Raw genomic sequence first — 23614 nt, 5'->3', positions numbered from 1 at the left:
ATGCGAAATCTTTTTGGTTGAGGTCTTAGAATGAAATAGTAATGTTTCTATAAATTATTTTCTGACACCTTGCAAATGCGAAAAAAATGTGTAAAATTTATGTCATTGCAGTGTACCAGAAAACATTTTTTTCTGACGTTACGAAATGTGACTAAGTTATGAAATCACTTTTGTATTCTTAAGGAAGGTCCCTGGTATAATGTTTGAGTCCTTTGACATACTTGGTAGAAACTCAGGGGGCGCCACGGGGCGCCAAAGATAAAAAAATCTTAAAAAAATGCTAAATTTGGGGGTGAAAACACCCCCAACCCCCTTCTTTTCAATTTTGTTTGTAAAGAATTGCATTGAAAATGTACGTACATCCTTCCGAATGCGAAATCTTTTTGGTTGAGGTCTTAGAATGAAATAGTAATGTTTCTATAAATTATTTTCTGACACCTTGCAAATGCGAAAAAAATGTGTAAAATTTATGTCATTGCAGTGTACCAGAAAACATTTTTTTCTGACGTTACGAAATGCGACTAAGTTATGAAATCACTTTTGTATTCTTAAGGAAGGTCCCTGGTATAATGTTTGAGTCCTTTGACATACTTGGTAGAAACTCAGGGGGCGCCACGGGGCGCCAAAGATAAAAAAATCTAAAAAAAATGCTAAATTTGGGGGTGAAAACACCCCCAACCCCCTTCTTTTCAATATTGTTTGTAAAGAATTGTATTGAAAATGTACGTACATCCTTCCGAATGCGAAATCTTTTTGGTTTAGGTCTTAAAATCAAATAGTATTTTCACTATAAATATTTCTTCTGAAACATTGCACATATCTCCAGTAACAATCCAATGCCTTTTTTTTATTATAGACATTGACAAAGAAGTAAAATTATGCAATATAAATGAAAGTTAGTACTTGTACTTACCAACAGCCTGGTCACAGCTTGTGTACAATGCACTCAGGTCCCTTAGGGTCACGTGGGTCACTGTCGCGTGTGGTACACCCCGAAGCATGGATCAACGCACAGGTGAACCTTACACTCCGAGCACACATAATTTGATCTCTTCCTTTTTTTACTATTGGAGCACACCACACAGTCCTTGCATTCGTGAACTTTCTTGGGCCAATGTTTAGAATTGGCAGCTTCCAACCTTTGTATTTTTAGAGGTGGAGGTCGACTTATTATGTGCGACGGTCCTGGAACTGGTGGTGTCCCCAGAGCCACCAGTTCGTAAATCAGTTGTAGTCTATAGTCTCGTAAGGCAGGGGAAGGTCGAAAGAAACGTAACAGAATGAAAGAGTTTAAAATAGTTTGGTCAAGAAGGTAGAAGAAAACCTTCTTTGTCCATTTCATTGTCCGTCTTCGCACGTTATACGTGTTCGTCATCTTGTCAGCATTGTCAACGTAACCCATGTGTTTATTGTATTCCAGAACAATGTGCGGCTTGATCGCGTTTTTATGTTCGTCAAGGAAGTTACCGTCGACAGGAAAGTTGTGAAAGTTTGTCAGAAGAAAAACGTCTCGTTTATCTCTCCAACAAACCGCACATAAGTCATCCCTGGTCCGTACATGTATGTCCCCTCGTGTTGTTTTGAAAAAGCGGTCTTTGAAGTCGTCAGGCATCGAACGTCTGTTCTTGTTGACGGTCCCGCAACATTGCGTACGCTTTGTTGCAAGATCGTCAAAAAGATCAGGAGAGGAAAAGAAGTTGTCCATAAAAATTTTATGGCCAACTCCTTGAACTTTCTGTGTCAGTTCAATGACCAATGCGTGTGTTGAAGTCATTTCTGTTGTCTGTCTGGTCTTATCTTTGCCAAGGTAAACGATCTGATCGACAACATACCCCTTAGAATCACAAAGCATGTAGAGTTTCACCCCAAATCGTTTGCGTTTCTTCGGGATATATTGCTTGAAAATCACTTTACCTTTGTACAGAATCATGGCTTCGTCAAGCGATAAGTTTTCTGTCGGTTGGTACAGTTTATCATATTTGTCACGTAGATATTCGAAAACGTCCCTCAGTTTCCAGAAGCGGTCATAGGACTGGTCGTTCACGTTAGGTGGTCTGCTATTGTCAGAGAAGTGAAGAAAGCGTAAAATGTGAAAGAAACGATTTCTGGAAAGATTTTCGCCGTACCAAGGAGAGAACATGATGCCGGACCGATTCCAATAGTCTGAGTACCTGTCTCGTCTGTTGTGTCCCATACTAAGGTGGATAGCAAAAAAACGATACAGTTCCTCCAGCGTAATGGGTGGCTCTATTTTGGATGGCTTGTGTCTTGCAACATGTTGTTGATAATACCTATTCGATTCTGTCAACAACATGTTGAAGAAATCACCATCACAAAATAGACAAAAAGCGTCAATGGGGTTTGAGGATGCAGTCAGTCTGTCGGTCTTTGGTCCAGCTTGCAAAGTGAAAGGGAAAGGTGTAGGGGAAGGTTTAGATCTGTCCCGTCGAATCCACTGCCTGTAGTCTGGACGTGTTTCGTCGTCGCTGTCGGAATCGTCTTCACTCAATGTCTCGGGTTCGATGTCTGGTTCGTCATTGTCACTAACGTCCAAATCATCTACATCTTCTGTGTCGGTCTCCTCCCAGAGGGCTTCTTGAATTTCTTCTTTGGAAAGGCTTGTTGCTGCCATCTCGAAATGTAAGCGAACCTACTACTCTTGATTCTACTCTCTTCTGCGTAAAAGAATTCCATCCACACACACACACCGGAAAATGAACCACATGGATTTGTACACGAGGAACAAACAGCGCAGTTTGAGCTCGTGGGTGTGAGGGGTGGGGGGTTAGAGGGCAAATTGTGTATATAGCCCACTTGTTAAAACGAATTGGAGATAACATAGCTTCCTGCTCGTGGCTCATAAATTATTTCCGTCGAGATATGTTTAGTCTACACAGGGAGGAAAACACGATTTCTCAATTTCACTCTTCCCCCCCGCACTCCTAGCTGTGGTAAAAAAAAAAGAAGAGTTTTCTTCGCCTTCTTCCAATGCGGACTGTACTATACGTTGAATCACCATGACATTCCCTGCGAAACATTTATAAAATCCTGTGAAACGTAGAGTTTTTAAAATTTAAAAGCCATTCTTTTTAAAAATCACAAACCTAAATTTTTATTGCTGTTAAAAGCTAGAAAAAAGTAGGAACAGCACACTTATTTTTTAAAATGATGTGCCTTATTGTATGAAGAGATAGTCCATACTGAAAGAAACCAAAAAGGTTGGTTCTCAACCGGTGTGTCGCTGGTAAAAGTAGACCTTTCGCCTCTGTCAGTACAGTGGCAGCGGGACGAACGGATGTACACTTTTGACAGTGTACTGTCAATGGTAAACTAAAGGTACGAACAGCTATCTCATCCAATTTTCCTCATGTGCGGTGTTCATCAAGGTTTTGCTCTTTCCCCATTATTGCACATCCTTTTTGTTGCCGACCTTCCACATCTTCCTACTGACGTCCACCTGTTTCAATATGCAAATGATACAGCCTTTCTTGCTCTTAGCAAATTTATTCAGGATATCACCCTCTCATTACAAATAGCCATCGATCGTTTCACCCACTGGTGTTCTAAATGAAAACTCAAGATTAACGCGACAAAAAGTCAAGCTATTTTATTCATACCACCCCGTAAACGCACTAAAGTCCACCCGGATCTATCTCTTTTGTCACTATCATGTCCATAATACGCCTATCATTCCCATACGCCATTACATACTTAGGCATAATTTTCGACCATCATTTAACTTGAAAGCCTCTTCTTAATCATGTTAAAGCTAAAGCCTATAACTGCCTAAACCTCCTGAAACGTCCAACCAACACAACCTGGGGACTCAAAGCACCCGTTCTTCTCAACACATACAAGGCTTTTCTTCGACCCATTCTCACATATGGTTTTCCGGCATGGATCTTCGCTCCTTCCTCATACTACCAGAAACTAGCCATTTTAGAAAGACACGCTTACCGCTTTTCTCTCCCAGACCAACCCGTGATTTATATTCCTTTATATTATTTCCCCTACTCAGCTACCATCTCGAAAGTCTCCGCTTAAAATACATCACTAAACGCTACACACATCACCAACCTCTACTATTTGAAACTATACAATATCTTGCACTTCTCTCATCGTCTGCACGCTACCATAATACTCCACTTCATCTTCTCTTTACATTATATTACTACACAGTCCCTCCAGATCATCTCGTTCTGCAGATCTTGGAAGACTATCGTTATCATGTCCATCTTCCCCATATTTTTCCATCCTATGCACAGTGATTCCATTTCACTAACAAAGTTCACGACGTCTCCATTAGCCCAGAGCTACCCCTATTGAGAAAATAACCTCATTCGTCATTCTAACAAACTTATGTTGCGTTGTGGGGTAAGTGCACTTCACCTCATCATTCTTTTTGAACATGCCTTATGATTTCTCTTTCTTTGCTCTTTGCCATCTTGTATTAAATTCATCACCCTTGTTATATTGTTTTCTACTCTTACTGAATGTGGATGTGTTTTCTATCCTGTAAATGTGTATGCGAATGTGAATATATATGAATGTGTTTCTACCCTTATTTCTGTATTATATACTCTGTTGCATTTATGCTCATGTCAGTACCTTGTTTATGTTCCAGCATAACCGCAAATATGTTTATGATCGCAATCATCATAAAGACCATTCCAGCAGAATGATGGTGAGAATAATAAAGTTTAATAAATAAATAATACTGCCCATAGCCCAACAACCAATCCGTCACTATCATAGTGATCCTCTCAACTCCCTTCCCTAAAAGAGGGTGTATCCCTCTTCGAGGTTGCTAGCCCATGGTTAACCTTTTAAAAAAATTAAAAAATAAAGAGAAGAAACTGTATACACTTGCCTATACGGTTTGCTTTGTCAAGGTTATCAATCGAGATCGTTACTCTGATCATCAGGAAGAAATATAATTAGTTTATGTATACCATTACTGCGTAACATTGTGATTACTTTGAGAATATCTCGAAAATTTCCATTAACATTTATAATTTCAATATATCCAAAAAACCATCCAAGATAGATCTTGTGTACAATTACAGCAAAAGCTAATATTTCAAATTATTCTAGTTATGTTTCTTCTGAAAGTGTTCAGGTGGCCCACTACTACTATAATCAATTAATCGAAGAAAAACTTACTTTTCCTTACTTTTCTTACTATATATTTTAAGAAAAAGTCTTAGTAACAGTATTAAAAGATTTCTTCTTGTGTTTAGATCATATAACTCTTATATGATATATAGCCATATAGCTCTATCTATCGGCAATCCTCATTTCAGTATTGAAGAAGTTATCATTTGAGTGTGGAATCCGCCATCTGACATTTACAGGGTTATTATAAATGATGGACTCATTTTTAAAGATGTGTATTTATTAAAGTACAAATCCAAAATGGACAATCTTTATACCAATGGAAAGTAGAAGTTTCAAAGTTGTTTTGCAATACATTATAAATGTTCAATGTGTCCACAGTTTGCTGCACGGCAAACGTCTATGCGGTAGCTGAACTTGTCCCACACACGAGCAAGTGTATCTACTGTCACTGAGTGCACGGCAGCTGTGATACGGTTCCACAGATCGTCCAGAGTTATTGGTAGAGGTGGGACGTAGACAGCTTCCTTAACATAACCCCACAACATTGTAGTGCCCGCTGCACTACAATTTGTGACTCACTTCTTGCGAATTCAAGAACGAAGAAAAACCTTGTGCTCTACGGTACCGATCTAACTCACAACTGAGAGGGAAACGAATGGCTGCGAACTCTACCGGCCTCTTTGGGAACGATCATTGTCTACCGAAACTTTCAACCTTCCTCTTTCGATTGGTATAAAGATTGTTCATTTTGGATTTGTACTTTAATTACTACGAATTTTTAAAAATGGGTCCATCATTTATAATACCCCTGTATTACGGTCTAAAATTTTTCTGCAAACATTCAACAAAATCAATGATTCAAACTTGAAAAAAAATAATCATTCCGATCACTTATGCTATCTCATCATAAGACAACTGACATTGATTTTGCGTATTTTGTAAAGCTATAATTAATTCTGGTAGTTTCTGTGCTATAGGATTAACTGTTTTAACCCGTGCATATTCCCTCTAACTCCAGGAAGGCTATGAAAAATAACACATCAGTATTTTAATAATTTCTGTCTACTTGAATTGTCATGCAACAATAAAAACGTCACTAAATTCTTGTACGGGGATAAGTCAAAAATTATAAGCAGTGTAGCTATAAACAAGGTCGACCATGTAGTTGTTTCCAAGGGGGTGTAAGTATAAGCAACGTTTCAAATATAGGTTCAAATTTTGCTGTAACTAATGTAAAAATTCTATTGGGTTTTCGATATTCCCAAGTACAATTTCCTCTTAGGGTGGGCAAGCGCCCCACCTTGCCCTCCCCCTGATGGGCGCCCTTGGCTATAAATTTTCTTATATTGTTCATACTGACCTCCGTCCCCGTTTATTTTATTGTTATGCTGTTGGTGAGCATGCTATGAAAGTTTGATTTTAATTCCTGCATTTGTCTTCGTTTTATTGCAGATAGATCATGACCGCTTCATTAGAAGTTTGCACCAATGAGAAACAACGAACCGTGAACGTGGCATGGAACTGTTAGAAAATGAAATGAAATCTTTGAGTTTTACGTTCCACGGTTATGCCGGTTAGGCTAAAGGAGACGGTGATGATGAGTAGTGAATGAAATGGTGGAATGAAGAAAGTGGGAGGAAACGAAAGAACCCCGAGGAAACCCATGCGCAAGGTTCACTTGGCAGGGGCTGGGATCGAACCCGGGACCCCAAACACCAGAGATGAACGCTCTACCACTGAGCCATCGCGGCCCCCAGGAACTGTTAGACAGACGAGTGACTATTGATGAATTGGCATAATTGGAAATTAGTAACGTTCTGCATACGAAATCATCCAAAATAAACTTAGGTTTCATAATGTCACTCGTCTGGCTCCTTTTTCGTTCGTAACACTTGCGCGATTTGTATGATTTTTTTCAATCCATTTGCAAACACTCTGTTGCGGCAAGACACTGTTCCCATATTGTGCAGAACGTCTTTGAAGGATTGAGGCAACTGATACACCTTCTGACCACAAAACCGGATCACTACATATTGTTCCTCTCTGATGCAAACTACTAATGGAGCGGCCATGATCTATCTGCAACGAAAGAAAGACAAATCGAGGAATTAAGATACAACTTTCATAGGATGACCACAACAGCATAACAATATAATAGACGGGGTCATAAATAATGTAAGAAAAGTTACATCTACATTTCGGATAAGTTTTGACTTGCCCTTGTATTACGAGATGGACTAAACTTCGTTTTTAATACCAAAGGATGTTTAAAAGATCCATATACGTAAATCTAATTTAGTTTCATTTAATTTCTAAAAAGGTTACGATTTTTTTTTTAAAAAAAAAAGAGAGAATTCTAATCACAGCTCCTTCCGAAAGGTTTGGGTCTCGGATATATGACGAAATGTCTCCTACAGTTTATAGATGTTACTGATGACAAGCTTACATCCAACATTTGCTATACATTCGAGGAAAGACTTCACAAAGTGTTCGTCATATTAATTTGGAAACGCATTTGACAGTATTTTAGGCACACAAATGCTAGTGATTAAATTCAATTCAATAAACTTAACTGTGCCGTTACCTCAGTAATTCGTCAAAGTGATTAGTGTGAGTACGTTGTTTATAAATAAAGTGAATGTAGTTGTTGCAATAGTTATCTGGTAATTTTTAGCTCTGGTCGATTTTGTAGTACTTGGGTCTTTGCAACCACTTTCATCCTAACCACAACTTTTAAACATTATATCTCTCTATCGATATATATATATATATATATATATATATATATATATATATATATATATATATATATATATATATATATACATATCGGGTGTTGCGAAATAAGTGTTACAACACTTGGGAGGTGACTCCTGCCACTGAGACTAGAAAAAAAGTTCTCTTGGACTTTCGCCTATCGGACATAGTTTCGGATCTACAAGGTGCCGAAAGCGTGGAAAAATGACTTTCGGACGCCAATGGTTCGGAAACTATCCAACGTAAAGAGGGCGGGTAAAAAATTTACTGAAGAAGTCATACCTGCTGTATTGAAGTTTGCATGTTTCACAATCCTACAATGCACGCGCAAGGGATTCCCCAAAGGAACGGAGGGAGTCGCGGATAATCTGCCAAATGAAAATTGGTCTAAATGGATATGAATTGATAGGGTTTCTACCAGGTAACAATAATTCGTTTGAATTAAGTCGATATCTGGAACAAATACAAAATGGTGGACACCTTCTTTTCTGTTGTGTGTAGTTGCATAACCGCCAGGTACGGATGCTAGCCAACAGTGACGTTCTGAGTACTAAGTGTAGCGAATTTCTACTCAACTGCTCTAGAAATACATCTGAAGTTTCGGTAGAGCACAAAAGATGAAGCAGGGTGATTCATTTGTGTGGAAACACTTAACGAAAAATGCCTAGAAATGCACTCATACTCAGTAAACATGAGTTCAAAGCGTCGGAAATGTAAGGAATAGCGTCAAGAACATGAAAGCCATTGTCAACTCACCAATAATATTCCATCAATCCGATGCAATATGATCTGCACAGTTGCTTACCAATTAGTATGCAACAACTGAGGCCAAGTTGAAATTGTGCAAGGGGACTCACTAAGAAACTGGGCAAACTAAATGAATGTCACTAGTGGGATCGCATGATCGAAATTGAAATGTGGCCAATTTGTGTGTTGATATCGACATGTAGCTAATGGACAAATGTTAACATGTCCCACTACTGATGGACACGTCCCACGTGCGAAAAATTGGAAGATAACTACTCGGGACTACTCGGGTCTTGAATCTCCTAGTAGAATTGGAAACTGCTACTATGCGAGCAAAAGCGAGCACTCTTGCCCTGTGGCTTCGAGGGAGCCTCACTTTCTCTGTATTCATTTCTTTGAGGGGCACCCACTTTGTTTGGCAAAAGCTCTTGTACAGCCTCCCGACATGCTTTTGTGTTTCATTTTGTTACTTCTACTGCACAGTTGTAAACAACCAGAGCTTTAGGACGTTCCTATTTCTCATATCGTTTTATTTTCCATATGAATGGTGTTCCAGCAGTGGTGCTACATGTGCCAAATTGGTTCATTTTCGTCTTTGTCTTGGCAAGTGCACTGTGTGTAACATAAGATACGAATTTCTGGAGGAATTTTCCTATATTTCGAGAACGTCATATGTCCCAGAAGACGTGGGACATGATACAAGTGTGTTATTTTCACGCTCTATCAGAATTTAAACCATGGATTAAGATATTTCTTTTCATATTTGTCGACTGTGGGACAATATCAATAAACAAAGAGGAACATTGATACAATCGTGTTCTAGTTACGTTCTACCAAAAAGTGCACCAGATGTAATAACAGAATATACAACGTTATTTTCCTAGTTTCCGCACGTGGGACGGTGTCCCAGCAGTAATGGGACATGTTGACATTGTCCATTAGCTACATGTTGATATCAAGACACACATTGGTTATTTCTCAATATCAATCATGCGATCCCACTAGTGACATTCATTTAGTTTGCCCAGTTTCTTAGTGAATCCCCTTGCACAATTTCAACTTGGCCTCAGTTGTTGCATACTTATTGGTATGCAACTGTGCAGATCATATTGCATCGGATTGATAGAATATTATTGGTGAATTAGCAATGGCTTTCATGTTCTCGATGCTATTCCTTACATTTCCGACGCTTTGAACTCATGTTTACTGAGTATGAGTGCATTTCTGGGCATTTCTCGTTACGTGTTTCCACACATGTGAATTACCCTGCTTCATCTGTTGTTCTCTACCAACACTCCAGATGTATTTCTAGAGCAGTTGAGTACAAATTCGCTACACTTAATACTCAGAACGTCACTGTTGGCTAGCATCCGTACCTGGCGATTATGCAACCACACACAACGGGAAAGAAGGTGTCCACCATTTTGTATTTGTACCAGATATCGACTTAATTCAAACGAATTATTGTTACCTGGTAGAAACCCTATCAATTCATATCCATTTAGACCAATTTTCATTTGGCAGATTATCCGGGACTCCCTACGTTCCTTTGGGGAATCCCTTGCGCGTGCATGGTAGGATTGTGAAACATGCAAAATTCAATACAGCAGGTATGACTTCTTCAGTAAATTTTTACCCGCCCACTTTACGTTGGATAGTTTCCGAACCATTGGCGTCCGAAAGTCATTTTCCCACGCTTTCGGCACCTTGTAGATCCGAAATTATGTCCGATAGCCGAAAGTCCAAGAGAACTTTTTTTCTTGACTCAGTGGCAGGAGTCACCTCCCAAGAGTTGTAAACACTTATTTTGGAACACCCGATATATATATATATATATATATATATAGATGGTAAAAACACATTTTACAGTTTCTGTACGGATCATTTGTTGCTCCATAATTTATATGCGTTTTATATATAAGATTACGTAGACAAATTTTAAGCCATCTATGGATGCCAATCGTCTTGAACCAGAATTTTACATAGAAACCCAATTATCTAAAACCACCCTTACGGAAAACATTCAGGAAAAGAACATAATCACATAAAAACATATAGGTACACTATAACAACTGCGTAATTATTTGAAGACGAAATAAAAAAAAGTTTAAATTACAGTATAATAAACTGAGTACTCTGGACCACTTGTACTATTATTAAACGCAAAACAAATGTTGGAACATGCCTTATTGATATAATGTAGCCTTTCGTTAGAGATAAAAATGTACCATTATTGCATTAGGACAAGGTACGTTGTCTAAATCTAAGTTTGCAGATTCGACATATAAATTCATAAGATGTAAAAGAATGCCAAATACACGTTTTTCGTTGTTAAAATTGTAATGCCCATTGGTTTCTCACCATTCCTACACAAAATAAAAGAAACTACATCTTATTACAAACTAAGGAATGAAGAGGGTATTATTAAATTATGTATTTTATGTGGGATATCTACGTGTTATAAAGTCAAGTTTTGTTCTGTATCTCATTTAAAATTTTACGGTAGTTTACAAGATAAGTTATTAGCTAAAATATAAACAACAATTATATTTTAATGTACCACATGTTTCTGTGTACAAATAATGTCATGTGTTCCTGCTTGTAAACATCTTCACATGTATTTACAACGGAGTACAACACACCACGAGGGATTACTACAAGAAGCAGACGACAGACCATTAGTACCTCCTACAAGTCACATGACAACAGAACAGCACCAGCTCCACCGCTGCTTTGGAACGTCTATATATTGGACAGCAACCAGTGGACTGGCACCAGTTTTCTGGTCTCCCTTCTCTTGCTTGCCTGGAGCACTAGGAGTAACCTACCCTCAAAGCCTCTAATCTGCTTCAGAACTCTCGCCTATTCCTTTCTCCCTGGTTTAGCCTACTTCAGGCCTCTGTCGGGATCCCAACCTTAGTTGTTGAGCATGCTGCGGGGCTCTGTGACCTTTATCCCGCCCCTCTCACTTCTTGCTTCGACGTTTTGAGATTTCCTACGTCACTCTGCTTAGCCTGCTTCAGATCTCTGTAGAAATCCTGTCCGCGACCGCATGGCCAAGGACTACCTAAATTATACCTTACAAATTAGTGAAAGTATTTTTAATATTTTCTGTAATTAATGTTGTTATAGTTGATTTTCTAAATTAACCGGTTGTGGGAGTATATTCCGGAATCTGATTTTCTGAAACCTAGCTCTAAGTATAAAGACGTTTTACAATATAATATCACTAATTATTAGTCATCTACTAGATGTTTAATGTAATTGTTTAGTATATAGTTTTTACGGCTTTTATAAGCATAAAACATCTAAATTTTAAATAAAAATTGCATGATAAATACAAGTGAGTATGTTGATCCGGAATCTTCTACTAACACCATGCTCACAATTGGAAATAACGGTTTTTCAGTAGGTTTGGTCATAGTTTAATGCAAGGAAAACATCCACTCCAATGGTGCATACGGCATCCATTCGAAAGGTCTTTTAATTATTTACAACTCTTATGGAAAATATACATAACACTCAGTATATAACACATTACGATTTATTCAAAATTCTTCAATCACTTATTTATTTTTTAAATTGCATGTAAAGTTCTTCTGACCGATTAAAATCGCGTAACAAATTGTATCAGCTTCGGCTTTTACAAAATCTACAACAGTTTCTATATTAGTTCTTTCATTAAAGATGCGCTATTTCTTCTGTTACAATTAATTACTACAACGGTTTATTTTTAATGGATTCAGCAGAATTATAATACATTTGTATTTCTACATGTACTTCTCTTACTGCAAATACAGAACAATCTTCATACACCTTAAAATAACCACTATGGTCTAAATTTGAATTTTCTTTAGGCAACATTTCATTTAGACCCTCTTTCAAATAAATGTTTTCTTTTACATTACAATGATCAAATATACTAGCATTTTTAGTTTGATTTTGACTTCTGTAAGTATGGAAAACAAAAATTACAAAATCAGGGATATTGAATTGTCTTGAGTTAAATTATGCAGTTACATAAAACTCAAAGAATGGACCCCTGTTGCTGCTTGAATACTTTAATATATATTAAATGAACATATAGTTTTCGGTTCATTTAGTTATTCTGAATTTAACTTACTCTAATTAAACTATTGACATTCTTATTTCTATATTGCTTAGTTTTTGTTGTGATGTATAGAGCATCACTTTATGTTTAACTAAAATAAAGTTAGATTATAAAATGTGTACAATATTTTTCTTCTTAGAGTTCTTATTTCGTATTACATTACATTATATACCATTATATAGCAATATTGCGTATTACATTATATAGCAAACATTTATGAAGTATGTACTACTGTGTAGTACGAGGTAGAATATATGAATAACAGCGGATTCTAGTATACAAAAATGTAGTTTTAATGATATAGATGTCGGCAAGTTAATAATTATTACGAAACTCCGGTCTAGCCGTAGTTTTCACTATCCGGCCTCTCCATAACCCATATTAGCACGGAATATCTGTACTCTATTGTACACTCTTAACAATCGGATTATATCCACTGTTATCTGTCACTTTTTAACAGTTGCAAACTTACTCTTTACGCTCATGCTAATTGTAATATGTGGGTTTTATTTCCTATTATGAAGCTATGATGATCTTAGAAAACAATAAGCATCCAATATTCTAGCCAGAAGTGATAGACAGACCCCTCGTGGCTATATAGTTAGCACATGTGCATTTGGTGCGAAAAATCAAGGTTCGATTCCCGGTGGTAGCTTATGTCGGTCGGATTTCTCAGTTACCGTTTCCTGCTCAATTGATCTGAATATTTAAACCGGAAAAGGTTGATATACACTCTGTAAAATTGGAATCGGGAGAAAATGATGTAGTCAAACTAGAAAATTTCAATGAGGATGTTCGTGATTCTAATTCAAGATTTCCTTAATTGCAGGATGTAATATTAAGTGAGATACGACCACGCCAATTGTCATGTTCTTATTTTTGTTAGAAGCGTTCAAACCACAAATGGTACGCAATATTTGGAATGAGCCCCTCACAGACACCTCTTCAAAATATCGCTGTTATGCTATTATTCACTATTATTATTATCATACCAAATAGTTTATATATAGCTTTTTACCATTCACACTACAGTTAAGTTGAATAAACTAAAACGTATACTCCACGTCGTAAACCCCACCTCTTGACACGCAGATTAAAATGCTTAAAGAAAGAACACCGTATAGATGACCAAATAGACATCAAAGTGAAACGGGTTGCATACAAGGTAAGGGATTTTCAATATTGTATCTGTAATTTCTGTGAAGGATATGACTGCTTGAAATTACAATGTCTGTGTTGTCGTCGTCTTCCCCCTAACACAAGCACCACGACCAAACAAAATTTATTCTAACTTGTTCTACGGTGTCAGTATTTCTTCTTTAACCGTCTCAGAAAAAGAAAAGTAACTCTTAGGTAGCTAGAATGATGTCCCAATTGTCCCATCCCTATAACGTTCAAATCTTAAAGCACAAAAGTATATTTGATTTTGTACTTTATTTGTTGTAATTTGTTCTGCTGTTTAGGAGTTTCATCTTTAAGTGTCTCAAGCAAAGACAATTAACTGTGGGGTCTAGGGGACATTGTCCTCTCCAACCTCACAACCTTTAAATCATAAATCTAAGTACTAAAATAACTGAAACCGTTTGTGCTCAATTTGTTCTAATTTGGTCCACAGCAACAGAGTACATTATGTTGTAGTTTCCAAGAAAATTGGCAATTAAATTTCAAGCGCTCGCTATAATAGATGTGAATCAGTAATTTTAGAAGCTATGTAAGTCATGTTTCTTTTAAAACTGAAATTTTCATACGAGTTGGTTCAATGAGACTATTAGCACAATTCTATGTAGATTTTATAGCCCTTTTCTACAGCAATACAAACTCTAACGATACGTGTTAATTTTAGAACGTGTGGCAGTTCAGGTCTATTATTGTTTCTTTTGTGAATGTAGCTGTGTTGCTCTAATCCACTACAGAATTTTACTAACATTAATAGTTGACAGTTAGCCTAACGCAAAGCAAGACAAAGTCATAGTGTTATTGTGTGCAAATAACAAGTGCTCTCTGATGGTGGATGTTGCAAACGAGAAAAATCAGCAGAACTTCGTTAAAAACAAACGTTTGTATTAAAATAAAGTTAAAAACGTATTTTTATGGAAGGAATAGAATGTAAGAACTACAGTGGTGAAGCAATTATTACACGAAAACCTAGTTCTACATGTAACTGTAAAGTCTGCTGCATATTTACCAGAGGAAGACTAGCTAAGCCGAGACAGAGATAGAGAGAGGCAGGAGACAATGCCTAGAGAGAGAAAACTCAGTGCCCTTAATGTATTGACTGAGTCTCCCAGTTACAATATTGGAGATGATTTTGTCTCTAACGTGTTAGAGTGAAAATACAAAAAAGTTTTTTTTTTTTTTAATTCCTTACAATACTAAACCTTGACTTAGCTGTCCTGTGTATTGGTCAATATAAGGCCGCACTAAGGAAAGTTGTTTTAGTGGTATGATAAAGTTGAACAAACACTAATATTGAATAGGCTCAATAGCCTAAAATCGAACCAGATATCTATTTGTAAGGTGCAATAGTCTGGAATAGTCAACTCTGTTCAGGAGACGTTCTAGAAAAGGGAACAAAGTGTGGTAGTGAAGCATAGTGGCAACTTCAAGATTACATTGTAATCCATGAATCAGCAAAGGAAATGTATCAAAAGGATATCAGTCTTCATGGTCTTTAAGGTGATGGAAGAATTCACTGTATAAGGACATCACTACTCTATGGAAAATTTCCAACTGGCCAAAATAATTAAAGTGCTGCGGCAAATGCTAACTAACTTAAGTCTGTTGAGGTAAAGAGTCAGTTCTGCTTATGAAGATTTAGTACTTTTGTGTTGTGAAGTTTTCACCATTCCCCAATCCAGTTCTTCTTGGGTCTGAATATTCGTCCCAGGATCTTGTTCTCAAATACTTTCAGTCTGTGTTCTTCCCTCAGAGTGAGCGACCATGTTTCCTAATCATACAGAACAACAGGCATAATTATCGTTTTTATATATTTTAAGCTTCAAATTCCTCGATAGAATTCGCGACGACAGGAGATATTGAACCGAATAATACCACGAATTCCCTACTTTTAGTCGACACCTAATTTCTTCGTGAATGTAGTTTTTCTCTGTTAATATTGATCCTAGATATTTGAATATATCCACTTTATCAAAAGTATTATTCGATATTTTAACACATTCATAATTTGTCGTATTACAGTCCCGACGAACTTCCATGTATTTAGTTTTCTCTGCATTTACTTCTAAACCAATGTCCCTCCAAGCGTTTAATAAGGCCTCTGCACTTCTTTCTATTACCGTCCTATCATCCCCTATTAAGATTACATAATCCGCATACGGCATAACCTGGTGAATACCATTCAACTCTAGCCCTGGTTGCAGTCTATTGGTTTACTTATAGCGTATTCCAGTACAAAGTTGAATAATAATGGCGACAATGAATCTCCTTGTTTCAGGCCATTCTCGACGTGAAAGCTCGAGGACAATTATGTTCCTATCCAGTTTTCACTTTGGGATTCATTTAAACATGTCTTGATTAATCTAATTAGCTTTTTGATATTCCAAATTCTGTTAGTATGTTGCACAGTTTCTCTCCTAACCGAATCGTAAACATTAACCTAAAATCAGAAAATAGTTGATGTACCGTTTTATAGTATTCCCACTTCTTTTCGAGTGTTTGCCGAATTGTAAGTATTTGGTCGATAATTGGTTGATTTCGTCTAAGTCCACACTGATAATCTCCAATCATTTCATCTGCGTATGGGGTCACTCTTACTAATAGAATGTTTGAAAGGATTTTATATCATGTTGACAGAATCGAAATTCCTCGATAATTATTATTCAGTTTTGTCGTCTTTCTCTTGTGAATTGAAACAATGATTGGTCCTTTCCATTCTTGGGGCAATCCTTCTTTATTACAGATATGGATAATGAGTCTGTGTATCTTGTTCCATAATTTTTCGCCTCCAGCTAAAATTAACTCTGCTGGAATTTTGCCTACACCCGGAGATTTGTGTTTCCTTAATTTCTTTATAGCGATTTCTACTTCTTTTCGGTTAGGTTCTTGAATATACGGTATTGCGATGTGTATTTCCCTTTCTCTACGCATATTAGTTTTTGGCTGCGTGTTAAGCAAATCGTTAAAAATATCCTCCCATGTATTTAAAATGTTATCCGTACCAGTGTAAACTGTTCTATCCGCTTTCTTTAATATATAAGAACGAGGTTGATACCTTTCTTAAATTTCTTGATCCCTTTATACATGTCCCGAATGTTTTCGTTTTCACTCTTACCTTCAAAGTTCCTAATTTTAGCTTTCAAAATTAGCATTTCTGTGTTCTAAAAGTTTTGAAAATTCCCCGCCTGATGTCTTCGAAATTTTATGTAGTTATTTCACCGGGATTTTGTAGCCAACATAATTTTGCCTGTTTTCTCTTCTCTGCAAGTTTAATGCATTTCTGATCGAACCTGGTTTGTTCCTATGTATTTCCGCGTATCCCAATTTTTCTTTTGCTGAAATTTTAATGCTATCTCTAATTTCAATCCAAGTATCCTCAACACTAGTGTACTCCGAATCTTGTAAAACCGAGAATCTATTTGAAAATTCAATTCGGTAATCCTTTCTTACCTGACTCTCTTCTAATTTCTTTAAATTAAATCTCTCCGTTTTCAGACATTATTATTTCCTTTATTCAACGATAATTTCTCTCTTATTATCGCTTCTACCATGTAGTGATCAGTGTCACAATCAGCCCTTGTAAACAACCTAACATCAATTATGCTAAATGTCTTCTTCTATCTACTAAAACGTAATCAATTTGGTTATGTGGTTTCCCATCTGGTAAGGCCCAAGTAGCCTATATTTACAAACGACGTGATGTAAAAAGTTTGTACTCTTTACGATAAGGTTTTTGGTTACTTTCCTTATACAGAATTTCGTTCCTTAGAATTGGTTTGAAGATACACTCTCGTCCTACCTTCGCATTGAAATCCCTATCAGTAAAAGAAAGTCTATCAGTAAAAAATTCAACCCGCTTACTTGCTGATATTATTCGTTTATGAACGAAAAACGCTGTTTCTAATCGGTGATTTTTATTTCCTTCCCCGTAAAAGAACGTAAAATTCCTGGCCTTTACAGTACCATTTCCTTCCCCCTAACTACCTGAACTCCTATTAGGCCCATCCTGTATTTCTCTAACTCATTCGTTACGGATTGTAACTCCCTGCGCTATAAAGATTTAATATTCCATGTTCCAAATCTCATGTCCATTTTCTTTTGGTGATGTCGTACCAAGTTATCAGTGCTGGTCCGGTGTTTCTGTGAATGTTTCTGAACAAGTGCCTTTTTTATCAGGATAAGATTGTTAGCCTCACTCAAACCCCAAGCTGAAGGACCACTCTTTGTTGTGTGTCCACGACAGCTTATTTAGTATATTCGCAGCTAACCTCTATATCTAGAGGCCTTCTCGATCCATAGCCTGGGGACGTGCCATGCGATGTTGACAAGAACCCACATTACACGGTCAATTGAAGGAATACGTGAATTAAACCATATGTGTGAATATATGAAGTTTCATGGAAACATTAAGTATAAGTAACAGTTAGTGAATAAGTTGGGTGATCTCGAAAGGGAATTGAAATATGGAACAACTGTCAACTGCCTCCTACGTTAAAATTCAAAAGAAACAAGAATGCTATTTTCAGGGAGACTATTGAACATTATTCAGTTTATAAATACACATAATATATCATTCGGATGTAATGGATTAACTTTGAACGTCCTTTCTAGCCGTAACCGTTTTTAGCAACTAAATTTTATCAACTAAATTGCTATATAATATGGAACTATTTGCTAAATTAAGAAAAGTAGATTAACGATCAGTATGTCGGAAAAATATCTAAAAATGCATTTGTAAAACACATGAGAAGCAAAAGAGAGAATGATAAAATTGGTTTGAACAAACAGGTACTACTACACTTCATTATTCTTGACTGTACACGATATATTGATTGTACTGAGCAGCTCTTGGTATAGTATACTCTCATCCGTTCTTGTAGATCGATGTTTTAAAATTAAAATCAGTAGTTTGGTTATTTAGAACTGACAAGCCTATCCTGGGATTTTGTAAACGAACATCTTTAGGGCATAGGTGACCTGGGTTGCTTAAAAGAATAAAACCTAATACTTTTGAATAGGAAAACAAATGTGGTGTATAAGTTTGAAAAGAATATAAAAGAGAAAGGTTGAACGTTGGATAGATACAACTCTGTCCAATACTGTTATTCCATTCTCTGAAACTGTCAAAAATTTAGGAGTCATACTAAATCAAAATCTCTCCTGGTCAGATCAAATAAATAGAGTTTGTAAGAGAGCATTTGGTGCCCTACATACGTTAAATCGACCAAGAAATTTCTTACCAATATCTCTGAAGATGAAACTTGTCGAGGTACTGGTGTTTCCACAATCTTGACTATTGCGACTCATTCTATTCTGACCTAACCGAAAACCAATCAAAGCGCTTGCAAAGAGTGCAAAATGCTTGCATTAGATTTATTTTTAATTTAACTTACAGGGAACATCTCATATCATATTATAAAATACTGGCATGGCTGACGTTAGTTGAAAGAAGAAATGTACATAACCATACCCTTTTGTACAAAATACTTACTACTTCAGAACCATCGTACCTAGCGCAGTAGATTTTTATACTTATCAGACTTTCATACTAGAAGCACAAGATCACAATATAATTTTTTGCTCTGAATACCCAGTCACAATTCTGATTCATACTAAAAATCCTTCATAGTATGAACTACACGCCTCTGAAACAGTTTACCTCAATTAATACACAACGGTTCCACAGTTCCCAAATTTAAAAAAAATCTGTAAATTCCCTTCTCTTAAGTAAAGATAACGATACTGGTAGCACATGAGGCATCTTTGTTTTACCAGATTATTAATTATCCACATATGAACACACAACCAATAGGTAACCTATGTTAATTTGTACAGCTTTTATATTCATACTTCTAGCACCGCTGTATGCAATATGTAATTTAGGTTTCTTCATGTTATTTTATGTCAGATTGTATTCTTACTTAGACTTGTTTTTGTTTCCTCTCTTCTATATTATTTTCAATTTTTGTTTTGAAGTGTTTAACTACTGTTTTACTTAAGAAGTATATTCTTTTTTATGTGGTTCAATACTTTTCTTTTGTAATTGTTAACATTTTCTATGTACTGGTGCTTTTTTTAAAAAAAAAAAGAATGTGATGTACACTGTAACCAATAACCATGAAAATAAATGCCTCCTACCATGAAAAATATACGGTTTACCGTGTTTATAAAATAATTGTAGGAGACCGTTTTCCTGTCAGATGCTTGTGTCGGGCATGCGCATTGGAGAGATAAAGCACATGTTCGAAGCGAGGATTGATGGCGCGTAGGTTCGGATGTTTTGTGCTTTGTTTTGTTTTGTTTCTTTCTTTTGTTTGTTTGTGTACTTAGTGTGTGGTTTTCTTGTGTGATATATACAGTAGGCCTACTACTGTTGAAGATAACCTGGAAATTCAACATTAAGCAAGGTAATGTATGGGAAAACACCATGTTAATATTTGAACTTTGTTCGGTGACAAACAAAACTTTAGTTGGCTATCGTGGCAAGCAGATCGCTCCAAACTGCAACGATTCGAAACCAAGAAGCTGCTGAATGTAGAAACTAAAGTCTTATGATAATGTAGCCAACTACGAGTGGTGGTGAAGCTATAATTAGAATCACAATGTTGAAATACTTAAAAGAAAGAAAGAAAAGAAAAGACTTTTAGGAAAAGTGCTTCGTAGTTTACCTATTTAGTACAGCATTACATAAATTGTGATGCATCAACTGGAATTTTTTGTTACAGAAATAAAAGTATACTGTCACTCATGTGTGCTCGAAGGTGGGGCAGGGGGTCGCTCCCTAACAAATGAAAACGTATTAAATTTCTTAATACAAATAAAAAATATCAAATGTAATAAGGTATATAGTAACCAGGGAGATGAGTCCCCTCGAAAATGCTGTCATTATTTTTTCTGGATAAATGAATTGTTAGATTTGAAAAATATTTCTGTAAATGTTTTTATCATTAATTTTGTTCTGAGTACCTATAATCTGTTCTGGTGTCTTGTTAATACATTTGAGCGTTTAATAAATATGCAAAAGTTTGATACTCTGGAAGTTTGGTGACTTTTTTTAGCATTGATACCACTGTTACATAATTATGCAAACACGTATTTATTAATTTGGGATAGCGGATACTGGATACTGTAGGCAGTGTTGTGACAAGTCATATGGTTTTACACTTTTTTAGTCGTACTTCTGGAGATTCTAAGCTATGTTGTCGGATGCCTGCTTGGTTATCTGAAACCGTAATAATGCGACTAATCGAATGAATCGCTGATTAGAATATTTGAGGTCTATTAGTCTACTGGTACTCATAGCGAAAATACATGCAATAAAGCTAGTCTTAACACTGCAACAGAATATCGATTTATGAATATCTTAAAAGGACATGGATGCTTCTTCCAACTACATCTTCAAAGCGTGCGAAAACTCAGCTATAAAATTCAAGTAGTTTTCTTTTGTATGTAATATCGAATCCTCTTCTGGTGTTTTGTTCAATACTTGACAAAATTGGTAATTTTGAAAAGAAAAAACAATGTATGTTCAAGATGATATCAGAACAAGGGTTCGATATTACAAACTAAGAATTAATTTCAACTTTTATTCTTATGGATAGTATGCACGTCGTTTAGTTCACTTTTGTGTTTTCTTTAGTTAAGTAGTCTTTAACACCAGTGGACCAGTGTGCACTCTAGTTGCATCCATCCAGCAAAAATTATTGCTAGTCAGTGTGTCTACTGATACAGTTTCCCGCAATTCGATGAAAATTTCGTCAATATATATTGCCCAGCCAGAAGTATTGCTGGATCTAGCAAGAGGGCACGCTGGACCGGCAAGGACCTCTAGATAGGGAATCGGTGTGATAATTTCCGTAAATCTTGTACGGTAATATCACACCTATGTTTTTTTTAAAAAAAAACGACCCCTAAATATTACGGTAAATTACCGTAAAATATACGGTACCAAATTTGTTTCTAAACACGGTCAATATTGTTTTGCTTCTAAATATAAGGTCTGCCGTTTTTATGAAAAAACGGAGGTCCGTAAAATTTAGGGGAATCGGATGGCATCGAAAGTTGACGGTAATCGGTCAATAAATTTAAGGTGAAATTTTTTACAGTGTACGCCCGTGGTTAAGTGCTCGGAGAAGGCTACAGAGCCTTAACTTCGCCACGCAAAAGAAGTCATAAATAAATAAATAAATAAACTCTTCACAGCACTTGCCTGGAACAGTCGGCGATCCTCAATTGATGATCGTCCTGGTGTATTGTCATGGAGGATCAACTTTTCGAAAATGGAGTTTATACTATGGACAACCAAACAGTTTCGTACATACCTCAGCCTTAAGCCAACGGAACAAGCTCAACTTATAGTGTGAAAAGCTTCAACTTATAGTGAACTCGCTTCCAAACTACAAAATGAACGTTACCGTTTGTAAAAGAATACGGAACTTATATTCGTTAGCCCTATTAACATGGGTAATATCCAGGCGCCGAAAATGAAGTGTCGCGAAGAATTCCGATATACATCATCGCCGCTGCTCAACTATGTCTGACAACGTGTCCCTTGTAGTTTTGTTGCAAGACATCGGTCACTGAATACTTAGCATAATCAATAGGACGTCAGATAAGGTAATCCATAAGATTACGTACAAAGGAACAATCTGTTTTTATTCATTAAAAAATACATAAAAGCAAAGAGTCAAAACAAAATAGAATTTTTTTCATGTCTAGACGTGTAAATAAACTGTAAGTTGTTCTGAAAGAAATGGAAATTTAAAACATTTTTAACTCGATCTGATAAAGAATCCATAATTTCAAATGAATAATATTGGTCGTTTTCATAAAATTTCGGTCGAGTTTATCAAGAATATCACATGTCCTAAACCTATTATTATTATTATTATTATTATTATTATTATTATTATTATTATTATTATTATTATTATTATTATTATTATTATTATTGAAATCATATCATCACTTTATATAGTTCAAAAACACATTTCTTTTCCAAAAAATAAATGTAACTAAATCTTGTAAATTGTAAGAAAAGTATATACTTGTAGTTCAAAAGCGTCGAGCACTGCAGAATACAAACACAAAAAGCAGTCAGTGGTAAATGACGTAAACATTATCTTTTCTATATTGAAAGTAGGTCAGTAAATCTCAAACACAGTGAACTTGCAAAGCAAGAGAAAAACAGCATACATTATCCATACAGGAAATGATTAAAATCAAAATATTGAGTGGATTAACTAATGGTGGTTAAAAGGTATAAGTATCAAGAAATATGCAAACACGACTATTAAATGTAAAAATAAAATCAATATCCTAATGGGACAACAAATACGAGGGGAACAAGAGGGAAATCAAAAAACAAAATTTCAAAAACAATACAATCAAACCACAATCCGCATATATGTAACGAGAATAAAATTTTAATAACCTCTAAATAAAAAAAAACTTAAGAAAATGCTGCTTCTAGGAATCAAGTATAATCTCTACGCGATGGAACAATAATTAATCTATCTACTCATAATGACGAAAGATAGGACAAACAAAAAATAATTACTGATTTCAGGTACTAAGTAAGAAATTGTAAGATATTTGGTCTCATAATGTCCGACGTAATGGAAACGTTAACTTCTCTTCTACTGGAGAGAAAAGACCTTAACAAAGTCAATATGATAGACTACTATTTATATTACCCTAAAGCCA

This window comes from Thermobia domestica, chromosome 15, assembly GCF_964235325.1.
Source record: "Thermobia domestica chromosome 15, izTheDome1.hap1.1, whole genome shotgun sequence".
In the NCBI taxonomy this organism is placed as follows: Eukaryota; Metazoa; Arthropoda; class Insecta; order Zygentoma; family Lepismatidae; genus Thermobia; species Thermobia domestica.
This window is presented reverse-complemented; position numbering follows the sequence as displayed.